This window comes from Microtus ochrogaster, chromosome 18, assembly GCF_000317375.1.
Source record: "Microtus ochrogaster isolate Prairie Vole_2 chromosome 18, MicOch1.0, whole genome shotgun sequence".
Lineage (NCBI taxonomy): Eukaryota > Metazoa > Chordata > Mammalia > Rodentia > Cricetidae > Microtus > Microtus ochrogaster.
The window spans coordinates 1,686,666-1,700,483 of NC_022020.1; the positions used below are offsets into that span (position 1 = coordinate 1,686,666).

Below are 13,818 nucleotides of genomic sequence, written 5' to 3' on the forward strand. Positions count from 1 at the left end.
TTCCACCAGGTTCCATCTGTTCTCAGCGTCCTGTGTGACCCCACCAGGTTCCATCCGTGCTCGGCATTCTATGTGGTTCCACCAGGTTCCATCCGTGCTCGGCATTCTATGTGGTTCCACCAGGTTCCATCTGTGCTCCACACTCTGTGTGGCCCCACCAGGTTCCATCCGTGCTCTGCACTCTGTGTGGGGATCTTGTGAAAGTGGTTGTCATGCACCCAGTCAGGGTGTGTTGCCTCCTCTCTTTCTTTCTCTGGCAAAGCGTGGCACCTGTCGGTGGTCCCTCCCAGGCTTTGTGTACAAGAATATGTACAAAGTCACAGTCAGCCCATCTGCCTTTGTGACTTTATGAAGAAGAGGTGACTGCCATTGCCGTGGATAAGAAGGACCAGCAACAGACAGTGCCAAGACTTGCCTAGGTGGGGTCAGGGCCAGGCTGTCTTTCTGTCTCTACACTCACCCACAATGCCGTATCTATCTAGTGAGCAACAACCTCCCAACACCGCCCCTCTGTCTGTGTGCCAGGGCTTTGCCTGGCCCACTTCACATGGGTGTTGTGTTGCTTACATTAGACAAAAATGTGGAGAAAAGGCACAAACAGCACAGGTGCCCTGGCAGACCTGTAGCTGGAGACACGTACTTAGCCCGGAACTGGGAAAATGGCTGCAGCTCCGCCAGCTGCCTTCGGAAGGGGTGGCAAGGACAGGAAAGCACAAAGCCAGGCTTTAGGGAAGAAAGAGTTCCCGTTTGTCCAGATTCAACCCATCCTCGTGTCTGTCCTCAGAGATCCCCAGAGACTATGGGCCTCCCCACACCACACCAGCCTATACACAACCCAGTTTTCCCTGGGGAAGCCTGTTTGCCGCTCTACCCCTCCCAACACCCCTCCAGGGAACATTCTCCCACCTCCCCCATTGCCACAAACAGCTGCAATTCAGAGAGTTATTTCCAAGGAAACCAAAAAATAAAAAAAAAAAAATCCCAGCATCAGGGTAAATTTCAACGGCAAAGCAGTGGCTCCAGAGGCACACGCTCCAGGATGCATCTCTGGGCTCCATCCTCAAGGGACAGAGGCAAGCAGGACCTAAGCTCAGGGGTAAGGACAGGGAGGGCCTCTGGATGATTCCCCTGATTCCCCAAAGTGGAAATTAAAGTTCTTGATCATATTTATTGTTCAGCCACAGGGCCCTTGCAACTACAGGAACAGAAAGAGGGAGGGACAAAGTCAGCAGGAACATTTTTAGCACGGGGTTAATCCTGCGCATGGTCAGTCTGGATACTGCATGACAGTATGACTTCTGCAATTACCCTCCTCCTAGGAGCTGCCCCGCCCACCAGAAGTACAAAGGGCTGGTTCCCATTGCACACTCTGGACCTGGTTGCTTGCTGTTTCCCTGTGCATAATTCTGTACTCAAATAACACCCGTGTATATATTATCTCTGGGTGGCCTCACCTGCACACACAGTAGTATACATTGTACCGGGTGATGGGGCCTGCTCCTCACATCCGAACCCTCTCTGTGCATGAATATGACGAGGTGGTTGCAAACCAGACCCAGGACCTCACTTTGTAGGTTTGTCAGCTGAGCTGGAAGTCTGTCCTTGCAGCTCCTGGGGCAGACAGGAAAGACAGACTTCCAAATCTATTCCGGGTGGTTGTGTCAGGCTTATTTTAATTCTGAATTGACTGACAAGGAAAACAGCAAACAGATGCACGAAAGCCCAACAGGCGTGTCTTCTCTCCTTCCTTTATTAATATAAGGAGGCTGCTTCTGCCTGCTCCACACTCCTCAGGGAGGTTACTTGAATTCCAGAACCATCCCTTTAGGGGCTTCCACTTTGGTCTACCTCATGGGAGGGTCTGAGTACAGGAAGGCTGGCTACCCCTCTCCCAGGTCACATGTGAACGTGACATCCCCAGGATAGGCAGGGCTACCGTGTAGACAGCTCAAGCACCTTGAGTCCCTTGAAGCCAGATAGTGCTGCACAGTCCCATGCCTGCCAGGCTGAAGCCTTGGCATTGTAAAGACCCAGCTTCTTGGCCTCGTGAGGTGCATCTCCGTTCTCAAAAGCTGTAAACCGTCTGCCACATAGGGCAGACTGGGTAGCGGTTCACATGTGATTCTCTGCCTAGCCTTCCCTCTCTTCTCTGGCCCTTGAGATATATTTCACATCCTCTAAATGATCTGTTTATTCTATGTGTTGGAATATAGTTATCTGAATATTAATTACGGCGGCTTTAGCGAAGTTCAATGGTTGAATGCAGGAATGGAGAATTCCTCCTTTGCTTTCAACCACCTGCTTTGATTTCTCTGTTTATCTGCTTGACTGAGCTGAAATCAGTTTCTGTAAGTGAAAGTCGGCTGCTGGAGGCAGATGTTAATACTCAGAAATAGTTTACAGGATGCTATTAGCATAAGTAGCAAGAGGCTAACAAACAGAGGTGTGCAGGGCTTGTGTCGGGATGGTGACAGGGACCAAGCAGCAGCAGCTATCACTTGAGCCCTTCCCAGAGGAAGTAGGGACACCGCAGCCCGAGTGCTGGGCACCTTCTGTCGGAGCCGTCCCTGAGCTTCCCATCCCAGCACCCTTGGTATACAGCCGGCTGGGGCTGATGATTAATGATGGCAAGGACTGTAACCAAATTGTAGTGCCATTAGCACCAAGTCACAACTGACAACTAGATACATCATCTCTGAGGTTTCTATCCAGCTAACTAATTTAACTATGTGGATACGGGAAATGTCGCACTGATGCCATAAGGCAAATATTGCCGATATCCTGGAACTGCTCAGGAGCACAGGAGAGGTGAGGATTCCACTTGGGTCCCACGGTCAGGATCAGACACGTCTTCTACGGAATAATTCTATACATACCCTCAACAAGCCAGGACCCAACAAAAGTCAGTTCCTGGTTCTGGACCCTGTCATGTAGATGACAGGTTTCCTTTAGGGCCAAGAAGGACAGTTAGGATCAATGCCTCATCCCCACCCTTGCAGCTCCCCCCTCTCTCCAGGAGAGGGACTTTCCGGCAGCGAAAGGATGAGATACAGGTGTGCGTGGCTCCTCAAAAAGCTGCACCAAAAATAGTGGATGCAAATTGTTATTATCTTCTTTCTGTCATCTCTTTTCTTACAATGGATTCTGTCTGAAATGTGCTGTGTTTGCTCATCAGAAGAGCCTTGCAAAGGGATCCTTTTAGAACTGGCATATCCTTCTGCTGTGTGAATAGTTGCCCTTTAATTCATCCGGTTTATGAGCTGGGGAGGGGGGGTTCCCACAGGGCTATGTTTTTTTTTAAACCCATACTGTATTATCTGGTGATTTATTCTCCAAGTAAGCCAGTCTTCCACTCAGCTCCTCTATTATTTGACTACTGAGGAGACCCCAACTTGAGGTGGCTAAGGGATGAAGATGCTGACTCCATGGCTGAAGCCCTCATTTCCCAAACTTCTCAGATGCCTTGCTGGGTAGCCTCTGTATGGATCATCAAAGCTGGTCCTTTATCTGGAGTAACCAACTCCCATCCTGGGAACTGAGGAAAAGTTCCTGTGATAACGTCTGGAAGCAGACATTTAAGAAAACTCAAGGCAAGCCAGTGGTGGAAAAGAGATGATCCTACATTGGTTCCTACATAAGCAAACACGTAGATCACTTTGAATGCAGCCCTGCACCTGGCGGAAGCGGCAGGGCATGGCTTCTGGACCCACACAGCCAGCTTGCGGGAAAGTTTTCATTCTAGAAGTATCCACCCACACCAGTAAACTCAGAAGACAGGAATGGCAACAACCCAGATCATTCTGGGAAATTTAACTTCCAGGAGAAATGTCCAGATAACAAAGAGGGGAAGAAAGACCTTGGCTCTGAGCAGTTCTGGGCCCTCTTGCCAGGACTGGCACTAAACCATATTGGGTTTGGGAGTAGCCTGGGCTATAATAGATTCTATCTTGAAACAAAAGAGTCTGATTTGCAATCAAAATTCAGGCATAAATAGTGGGTACAGTCTCCCCAAAAGATAACACAGATCCCTCTGTACATTATTCCACGAATCCTGGGCAGGGGTCACAGAGATGGTTAAGAGACTGTCCCTGGCTTCAAAATACCAAACACAAAGGTACAGTTTCCAACAGGACCCACATCTGAAGGTGGGCACCCTTCGATCTTAGCCTTGACGAATGGATACGATTATGAAACACAGAGATCAACAGAAGCACGCTACACAAGAAGAGAGGTCAGGTGATGGTAAAAAGAAACAATGTAGGGATTCCACGGGCTAGCATGAGGGCTAGCATGGCAAGGGAAACACCAGAACAGGCATTCAAGCAGTCCTCACACAACTCCAGGCTGTAGACAATGAGCGAGGGGAGGGGAGGGAGGTAAGGGGTGTTGCCTGCAAAGGTCCCAGCCTGAGATTTCCCAGGAGCAATCTACCCTACAAAGGAGCTAGGGAGGGGCCTGTCCTGACTGGAGGCTTGGGTCCTTTCACACACAGCTACACCCTACCCCTAAACCTACGTGGCTTATTCACCCTTCGCTCAGGGGATCCCTGTCTCCACGAATGAAGCCCTCTACCGGCAAACGTCTCACCTCCAAAGACTTCCGGTTCCCACCCAGCCCATTCTGAGTCCTCTACTTTCTTAAGGGTTTTGCTTAAGACAAACTGCTCTTATTAAATAAATAATTGATTCCCTTCCCCATTTTTTATTAATCAAAGGCTAATCAGAGCTGCAGATCGGCATGCGGCACCCAGTGTTAGCCATACCGACTGGATATAATTTTTGCTAAAAGCAGCGAGGTGCTATTTTTGCTTTTCCCGTGCAGCCTCATCAAGGGGACATGTGCAATTTTCCCCAAGAAGTATTGAGAGCAGGCTGGAGTCTGGGGACTCCAAGATGGCAAACTCAGCTACACAGCCCGTGCTTACCAGGGGCCCTGAGGTTCTGGTAAAGGGGAGTTTGTGGTCCCAGCTCCTGTATTGGAGATCATCCTAATTGGAGTGGACCTGGGAAAGAAAAGCTCCCAGAGACCAGGATGTAGTGGAGAAGACTCTGACCTCCCAGAGCATTGCCAGGGCTCTCCCAACTCACCCTGTTCTGCTGACCCACAAACAACCCCACCTAGGCTCCTCTGCTACAGACAGGACACCATCCAAGATCTGACCCTGCCCTTACCTATTTCCCTGAATTAAAGACAGATTACAGCATCAGCAACCTGTTCCTCACCAGATAGCACTGAAGAGGCACTAGCTCTGGCTTGGGCACTATCACTATCAGAAGTGGCACCTAGGAATGGCCCAGCCCCATGGGAAGCATATTTGTGACTGCTAGCATAACATTCAACAGGGTTCATTCAATTGTGGTTGCGGTATGCCCCACCAGAGACCGTAGGCAAAGTTCCTTCACTCTTGTCTGGCCCAGTTTACTCCCTGATGACATGGTGTAATCATGATAAAAACCATAGATGGCTGTGTTGACAATTACACAAGGTCTTCTGTTAAGAGAACCTAAGGATGTGCTAGTCCTGCTATGAACCAGTATCAGAATTATACTTTCACTGGAAACCACTGCTGAACCAGGAGACTGCCATGTTGCAGTTTTTGAAATAACACACGTACAAGGTAAAAGTGCCAAAGGGTATGCCAAAAAGTGTGATTTCCCCTCTCACTGTAGACTCTTCCCACTCTTCAGAAGGCACAAATGCCTGTGTGTTCTCTCAGGAACCTGTCGAGCACAGATAGGTACAAGGTGAACATGTCCACCTAGCCTTTCCACTGCAGAAGTTGGGATACACAGCTGTGTACCTTGACGTGAGGCTTTCCAGTGGGTCTTGGATCCTTCTGCATTTGTCTACACAGAGAACTTCTTCATTACACTTAGCTGCCTGGTGTTCTAGTGGTCACACCTACCCCGATTCCCACAGCTAGCTCCCACTCCACTGATAGATTTTGGGTTCTGATTTTGTCTTTTGTTTTATTCCAAGCTGCACACAGACAACGCCTCATGCACTTCATTCATGCACATGCCCTGTTCCATCTTTTCTTAAGAGTGAATTTATTTCAATAGATGCAAGCAGTCTGAACTCTTAGTGACAGTTGCTCCCTCAAATGACCTACCAACTTAAGCACCCATTAGGTCCTCTTTTTTTCTCCCTTCCCCCACCCCCAACTTTCCCAGGATCCTTAACAACCTTGAGCATGGTCAGAGAATACAAGCTATATAGCTAAGACTTAGGTTCCCTACCTCCAAGTCATGAGCTTGATTTGCTTGCTGGGTCTGCAAACTGAGAGCAGGCCAGGTTAATGTATGATTCCTTTCAGTTCCCTGAGGCTGTGACTTCTGAGTTAATCTAGCCTTTGTCTGCTGTCTGATGGAAGTAGGCTGGGACCCATCAAGTTCCCCATCCTGAGGGAACTGGAATCTGGCCGAGAAGCTGAGATATACTCAGAGATTTTAAGGATCACCTCAGAGCAGTCTGGAGGCAAGGGCAAAGTTGTGTTGTTTAGTCTATGAAGCTGCGAGAGGTCACAGGACCAGGGCACCTGGAGGAAGTGCCCGCTACGTCAAAGGAACAGGTACGGAAAGGGCTGGTAGGAAATACGGCAGGACCCATCTCACCCACCCACCTTGCAGCCTAGCGGAAGCCTGGGCATCCAAAGGCCTCCTCTCTCCAGCAGCAGCACCCCACAGAATACTTGTTTCTCACGGCAGTCTAAACAGAGTGAGACATCGGGTTTGTTTCAGAGCACGGGTTGATGTTCCCGATGTTCCAGTTCAGTGAGGATTCCTTCTCGCCCCAGCGGCTTCACTAAGTACTGAGTTCTTTGTGGAAACATCTCTTGGCTTTACTGTTCTGGAGGGAAAACTACTACATATAAACCTTGATTAACCCAAGTTTTCAGAAAACGGCAGGTTCTAATTAACTTAGTTTCCTGGCTAATAGAAGATAAACCGAGGTGGGAGAATCACTTTGTCCTGAGAATGACTTTAGGAAATGCCAGTTCCTGCCCATGTGAGTTGATTCAGAATGGTGACCTCTCTCGTGCTCTCTTTAAACTTGAGGTCAGGGCTGCTCAGATCCAGCTGACAGTCAAGTTGGCATCAAGAAGTATAGGCACCATTCTTGGTTCTTGGTGACTCTCAAATCAGGGATCTTGTTTTATTTTCTTGTTAATGGTATTTATTTGTAGGTGCTTGAGCTCATCTTCCTATGAAAGGGGGTGTGAGCCATGAGAAAATCTTTACAGGGGCTTAGAAACTCTGATAGCTTGAGGCTATGCTGTTGGAGGTTTACAAGAACTAGTATTATTAGCCCTGCTTTGTTATGAAGAGTCACTTCATCAACAAGAAAATTGAGGCCCAGTCACAGAGGGACTTTCCCAAAGACCTCAGAGAACTCCTGTGGTTCCATATCCTACAAACCCAGACTAACTATGGGGCTTGTCCAAGACCTCACAACTCTGGGGACAACGCTGAGATTTAAATTAATGCCATACAGTGCCTGAACTTCTGCTAAAGTTTGAGGACCCACTGGGTTCCTTTCTCCTCAGCGCTGGGATGTCTCCTTAGGAAGACTCTCAAGGCAGGCTTTGAGATTATCCAAGGAGTTCCCGGGTAGAGTGTTGGTGTAATAGTTGGCGTCTTCCAATAATTCAATGACCACACACTCTTTCCACATAATTATCTTTTACCCAGATGCCTACACCCCAAATCAGCTACCTCCCTAAGACTGAGTACTTGCTAAGAGAACAGCAAATTTCAAAACCTACCCAGCCCCTAGATGTCACAAGGCAAACTCACAGCCTAGCCAATGCAGTTGTTTTGACAAACACACATCTCCCTTGAGGGTTGATCACCTAGGGGTTGGTGTAAATCACACTCTTCCAGTCCTCACCACATCCGGCAACCATCTGGCCATGCAGCGTTTCTTTGCCACCAACTCTCCAATAACGGAAAGAAATTTCCATCTTTTCCACTCTCTCAACTGCAGAGGTCATCTGAGGTTGGTGTTGTTGAAACTTTAGTGGGCCAGAGAATCCCCTAGAGTTCTTGTTAAACTGTAGAGATGATTTAGACTTACTTGGAGTTCTGATGCCAAAGGAGGCTAAGGAAGGCCCAGGACTGCATTTGTGAGAGGTTTCCAGACAGTGCCTACAGATTCATCCAGCCTGGAAAGGCCTTACATTCCCATGTAAGATGCTCTATGAGATGGTAGGGGTGTGTGTGTGTTCATACAAGTTCAAAGGTGTGTATGCATATGTGTGTGCACATGTGTGCATGTGGAGGCCCCAGGACAGCCCTGGGTATCTTTTTTCAGATGCCGCCCACCATGTGTTGTAAGACAGGGTCTCTCAATTTGCCTAGGCTTAGTGGCCAGCTCGCATTGAGTGTCCTTCAGTCTTGGCCTTCTTAGCACTGGGATTACAGGGCTTTTTACAGGGGTCTAGGGACGACACTCAGGTCCTCATGTTTGAACAGCAAGCACTTCATTGGCCAAGTCATCCCCCTAGCACTGGGCTATTGTCTTCTTTTTAAGATTTTTACAAGCAAAGGGGGAGAGGGGAGGGAGAGAGGAAGAGGGAGAGGAAGAAGGTGTCAGATTCCCCTGGACTGGAGAGACTGGAGTTTTTGGTGGCTGTGAGCTGCCTGTCCCGGGATCTAGGGATAAAATTCACATGGTCCTCTGGGAGAGCAGCAAGCATGTTTAATTACTAAGCCATCTCTCCATCCCCTGGCTTTTCACCCAAGGGACTTTTGGTATTATTTAACTGTTTATAAAATTCAAGATCCTTCTTTAAATAGAAAACCTACCATTTCCTATAGATTTGATCAGTTTAAATGTTCACAGATCCTACTGGCTTGTCCAAGACCCTATGGATATATAGCTAGCCCATCATCTAATGAGCCTTCCTTCACCTCTCCCAACTCCGCCACCCCCAGGAATGATTGGCTTAAGAAATCAGTCAAGTACCCCCCAAAAATCAAATGATAAAGTTCTAAGTCAAATCGGCAATCCATTTGCCCCAGGCCCTCACTCCTATTTGCTGAAAATAGTCTCTGACCCAGACCTGCATTCTTGCCTAAAGGCTCCTTCTAAGACCCAGAATCCACGCCACCCTGACCCCTACCCCGGTCCAGGGACTCAGGCACTGTTAATCTGAGGTAGGGCTCCCCCTCCATCAAAGCTATTGTCTGGCGTTAGAAGAAAACAGATTTAAAACGGAAAGGACCACACAAGTCCTGAGCCCCAAGTAAGAAGGGCCTGATGTCAATTCCAATTGGTGAGGATAGATGTGAACTGGCATGGCATCCAAAGTCAGTGGCGCACCACCTTCCAACCAGGCTGCCAGAGCAGTTCCCCTCAGAGCCTGCTGGGGGCGGGTAAGGTGGGGGGGACCCATTAGGGAGCCACCCTGTGGCTAGCTCAGGAGGAAGGGGGCGTTCTGGAAAAGTAAAAGCAGAAAGTGGCCATATGGCCAGAGGCACTTTGGAAAGGGAGAGGTGGTCAAATAAAGAGGGAAACCGAGGCCCGTAGAGGCAGAGAAGGAGAAAAGCCGTGCGGGAGGGCAAGGAGTTTAGGGAGAGGAAAAGGGCAGACAAAGAGCAAGGAAGCTGAGGAAGGCGCCCCAAAGACCCCCCAAGCGCCTGGTCCGAGCAAGGCACCGCGGCTCCAGCCCCCTCCGGACCCCAGGGTCAGAGCTACTCAGATGAGGTCAGGTCAACGCTGTGACAGCAAGGCGGTGGCTCTTGACCACAGGGAGCAACAGCAGAGGAGCTTGGGGAGCAGTGCGCGCATAGAGAAGTGCGGACCCAGCGCGGCCTGTAGGTTGGTGACAGCCCAGGCTCCGGGTGACGCCCCACCAGGGAGTTGGGTCTTTTTCCCTTTCTGTCCCTGCTCCCCGCCCTGAATGACATGTTAATTGATTGGCCCGGCGTCCTGTTTTCACCGTGGGCGGCCAGCGCCTGAGTTCGGCTAATATCAATATTCCCCGAGGCTACTCCGTGCTGTGGATCTGCCTGCTTCGGGCTGCCCCACCAGAGAAGAATTTACCTTTGGTTTAACTAGAAGAGGGAGCTGAGTCGGGGATTAGGGCCCTGTCAAATCAACACAAATTTTTAAAAAGAAAGGAAAAAACAGAAAACGAAGCAGGGCGGGGACCAGGAAGAGATTAGCACGTACAAGCAGAGACACAGCCTAGGGTTAATTGTGAAAGGTGAATGAGGAGGGAGAAAGAAAGGAACTTACTAAGGCCCTGGAATTCTTACTCCTGACTTTGGCCTTCGAAGTCATCTGTAACCATCCATTTCCTCCCCACCCACCTTGCCAGCCGCCTACCCAACCACCCCCAACACCACTACCAAGGGCACCCCTGCAGAGACCTCTCTCCTCCATTATGTGAACCTGTCTTAAGTGGGCTTTTTCCTCCAACCGGATGTGACTCATTCAAGGCAGAGAGAAAAACTAACATTTATGGGGGTCTGGCTATATGCCAGGCAATGAGCTAGGCAATAATCAAATATTGTGTCGTTTAACCTCTTCAGTCCAGAAGATAAGGTCTGTGTACCCGGTACCCACACCATTTCTCAAGCCCAAGTGCCAGGGCAGAGGCAGAATAGAATGCCCACACCTATGGCAGACTCCAGCTAGCCTGCAAAAGCGATTGCAGCCTCGTTCTTTCCAACTGTCTCCTCCGTCCTCGGCTCTGATGACTCACTACAGATGAATGGTAGATGGATTGGTCAGCCATTCTTTATTAAAGTGTAGGATTTTTACCCCGCAGAATGAAGGACCAGTACGGGCCAGTGGCGTGAAATGTGGGTGACAATAATACAGTACTCTCTGGCAGCAGCGGATCTCCTGTTGGCAGCCCGTGGGGGTGCCGCCCCTCCCCACAAAGAAACCTCTCCCAGTCATCTCACAGCGTGGTCTGAAGGTAGTCTTATGAATCAGCGTTTCTCAGAACTGCAGAACTAAAGGGCTTAAGGGCTGCTTGCCCAACAATGGTGCTCCTTTAGCAAGCTTGTGCTCCCGCCCGGGGCCACTAGACTTTTCTGGTGAGAACTGCAGGTGTGTATGATTCAAGATCCTGACATGGAAAACAGTCTATGGCAAAGGACATATGGCAGGGCCTTAGCAGTAAACCGGGTTTTTTTTTTTTCTCTAGGACTCTAGTCACCCATCCATATAGGGAGGGAGGAGGTGTGGGCAGGTTCTTGATGTCTCAAAAGAACATCTGTGACCTCCCCAAGCCCTGATTCTGGTCCCAAAAGACATGGAAAAACATAAGAACAGATCCACACCAAGTCTCACCTTGGGACAGATGCAAGGTGACCGGACCTCTTAACACTGTCCCAGATCCACGGGGTCCTCTGTCTTTTGGTACACACTAGGATACAGTCGGGATGGATTCACCCAGGCAGCAAGCTTACAGGGAAGTAGGGTCCGTGGCAACGTTTCCTTCCTGGACTGGTTGTAAGAAAGAAATCCTATTCTCTGGCAAACAGTCGACAAGACTAGGAGGTGTGATAACGTTGTGCTGTGTGTGATTCTTCACACGACTTTGTGGAGCCCAGAAACAGGAAGCATTCCTGTGGATGGACCAACGTAATATGATCTCATGAAAGAAGATGGGCAGAAAGGAGCACCAGAAACTAGAGATAGAGCCAACAGAGGGGTCCACCAGGAAGGCTGGATATTGTCCCAAAGAGTGGGCTCACAAATTAGGGGAAGTCAGTGATCAAGAGACATTGTCTCTTGTCTCAGAGCCTTGGGTAGGCCTTTGCAGACCTGTTATCAGGCTTGAGGGAAGATGGGACCCTCCAAGATGGGCTGGAGCCCATCTGGATTAACAACCTTGCAACTATTAAAATTGCTCTGCACATCCCCTGGAACCCACATCCTCCCTGTTAAGTTCAGGAAGAGGGACTTCATAGGCTCAGAACAACACACACACACACACACACACACACACTTCACTGGGAAAATGATTAAACTTTCTCCTTATGATAAATTCCTTACTCCCAATCTTAGTTTGACTATCTCAGCTTCAACTGAGTCTTCAGCTAAGGCTGGGGACAGAGGGGGTTGTGTGGTTCCGGCCATCTAGGACTCATAGGTCAGGAGAGGACCTGTAACAGCCACTGGGGTAAGTTATAGGTTCTGTTTGGTATGGGATGTTGGGGCAAGGAGAAATACAGAAAGGAGAATTGCATGTGGCTTGGGGCAGGAAGTATTAGGGCTCGTTTAGAAAATAATTTGCACGCTGCCCCTTTGCTGAGGCATTGCCTTGGATGGAGCACCTGTTATCTTATTCAGTCCTCCCGTGCTTATTGAAGAAGACATAGCCTCTCTTCTTTCACAAGTACAAAACAAGCCAGGGAAGATATGAGCAAAGCCGGGGGAGCTCCAAACTCTTACACTTGCTGGGTATGGAACAGTTACAACCCACTGTGACTAGGCAGGACACAACAGAAGTTCCTTTGATACTCAAGAGAAATAAAGAGAGAAACTGGATTTCCCTGTGTCTGCCCAGAGCATGTGCCCTGTTCTCTGTGGCTGTCACTTCTCCAGCCCTCCCGCCTGCTCGGCAGAATGAAGGACAGGCTTTCTCAAGCAGACAGGGGAGGTCAGGGTCATTTCCAGCAAAGGTTCGCCCCCACACTGCTCCCACCGCCCAGCTCTGATCCTCTGCTGAAAATGTCACATGGGAGACAGGCATGCTGTGATCTTCAGAGAGCCGCCGCGCCTCTGTGATGACATGTGGGCATCAAGATTTGCATATTTATTATAGATAAGCTGTCAAAATGTATGTTGTCAATTTCACCTTATCCTCCAGATTTAATGGTGCACGTAAAGGACAGAAAATCTTTAATATTAATATTAATATGATTTTAGATTATAAGACTGCATTGTAGATATCAATCAGCCAACCCTTAAGGACATGTCACTCAAGTTGATATAGTTTATAGAAAATTAATGTAATCTATCCTGTATGATCTATTACAGGGGGGTAGAAGGAGAGAAAAGAGCGTGGGGGTGCGTGAGGAGGGGCTAAGGGCCATTATTGCTTGCCGTGTTTCTCCATTTGTACTAATTAGTCTTCGTGCCTGAAACATCAGAGAAGGAAACTGTGTGTTTTATACTTCACATCCGCCTTAAAAATCAACTGCACTATCAAGTCCTTCGCTCTGCTGTGAAGAAACCAAGGCCCAGGAGAGAGGCATGGCGACGCCACAGCCACTTGATTAGTAGCAGCCCTGTCCCTTCCCGGCACAGATTCCTGCTGCTTCTGTCTTAGAGGATCCCAGGAGACTCCCCTCCAGGACAAGGGGTTCAGAGGGCTCTTGTTGCTTACAGAAGAATCAGGGAAACACAAAGGTCCCACATAACATTCCCCCACCACACACAAGAGGCTCCTGACACTCGAAGATCCCACACTGAGAATAAACATGCTGAAGTCAGACGACACGTCCACTGTGGCCCCCGCAGTGTGATGCAGGCGGGGTGACAGTGACCTTGTAGGGTGATGCCCTCTGTAACACTCATCAGAATGCCTCTGGGCCTGGGTAGAAGCTTTCCTCTGACCCATGGAAGGCAGCAGGTGCTTTTGGAATGGGCTCCTGATTTTTTTTTTTTTTTTTTTTTTTTTGTTTTTTCGAGACAGGGTTTCTCTGTGGTTTTGGAGCCAAACCTGGAAATAAACTTGTAGACCAAGCTGGTCTCAAACTCACAGAGATCCGCCTGCCTCTGCCTCCCGAGTGCTGGGATTAAAGGCGTGTGCCACCGCTGGGCTCCTGATTTTTAAGGGCACAGTTTGTTTGA

The 13,818-nt window shown here is 49.1% G+C and overlaps 1 protein-coding gene across 42 annotated transcripts in view; it reads left to right on the forward strand.

Annotated features, from left to right (window-relative positions):
* Celf4 (CUGBP Elav-like family member 4) overlaps positions 1–13,818 on the forward strand; it is a 281,414-nt gene that overhangs the window by 28,183 nt on the left and 239,413 nt on the right. The window lies entirely within an intron of this gene.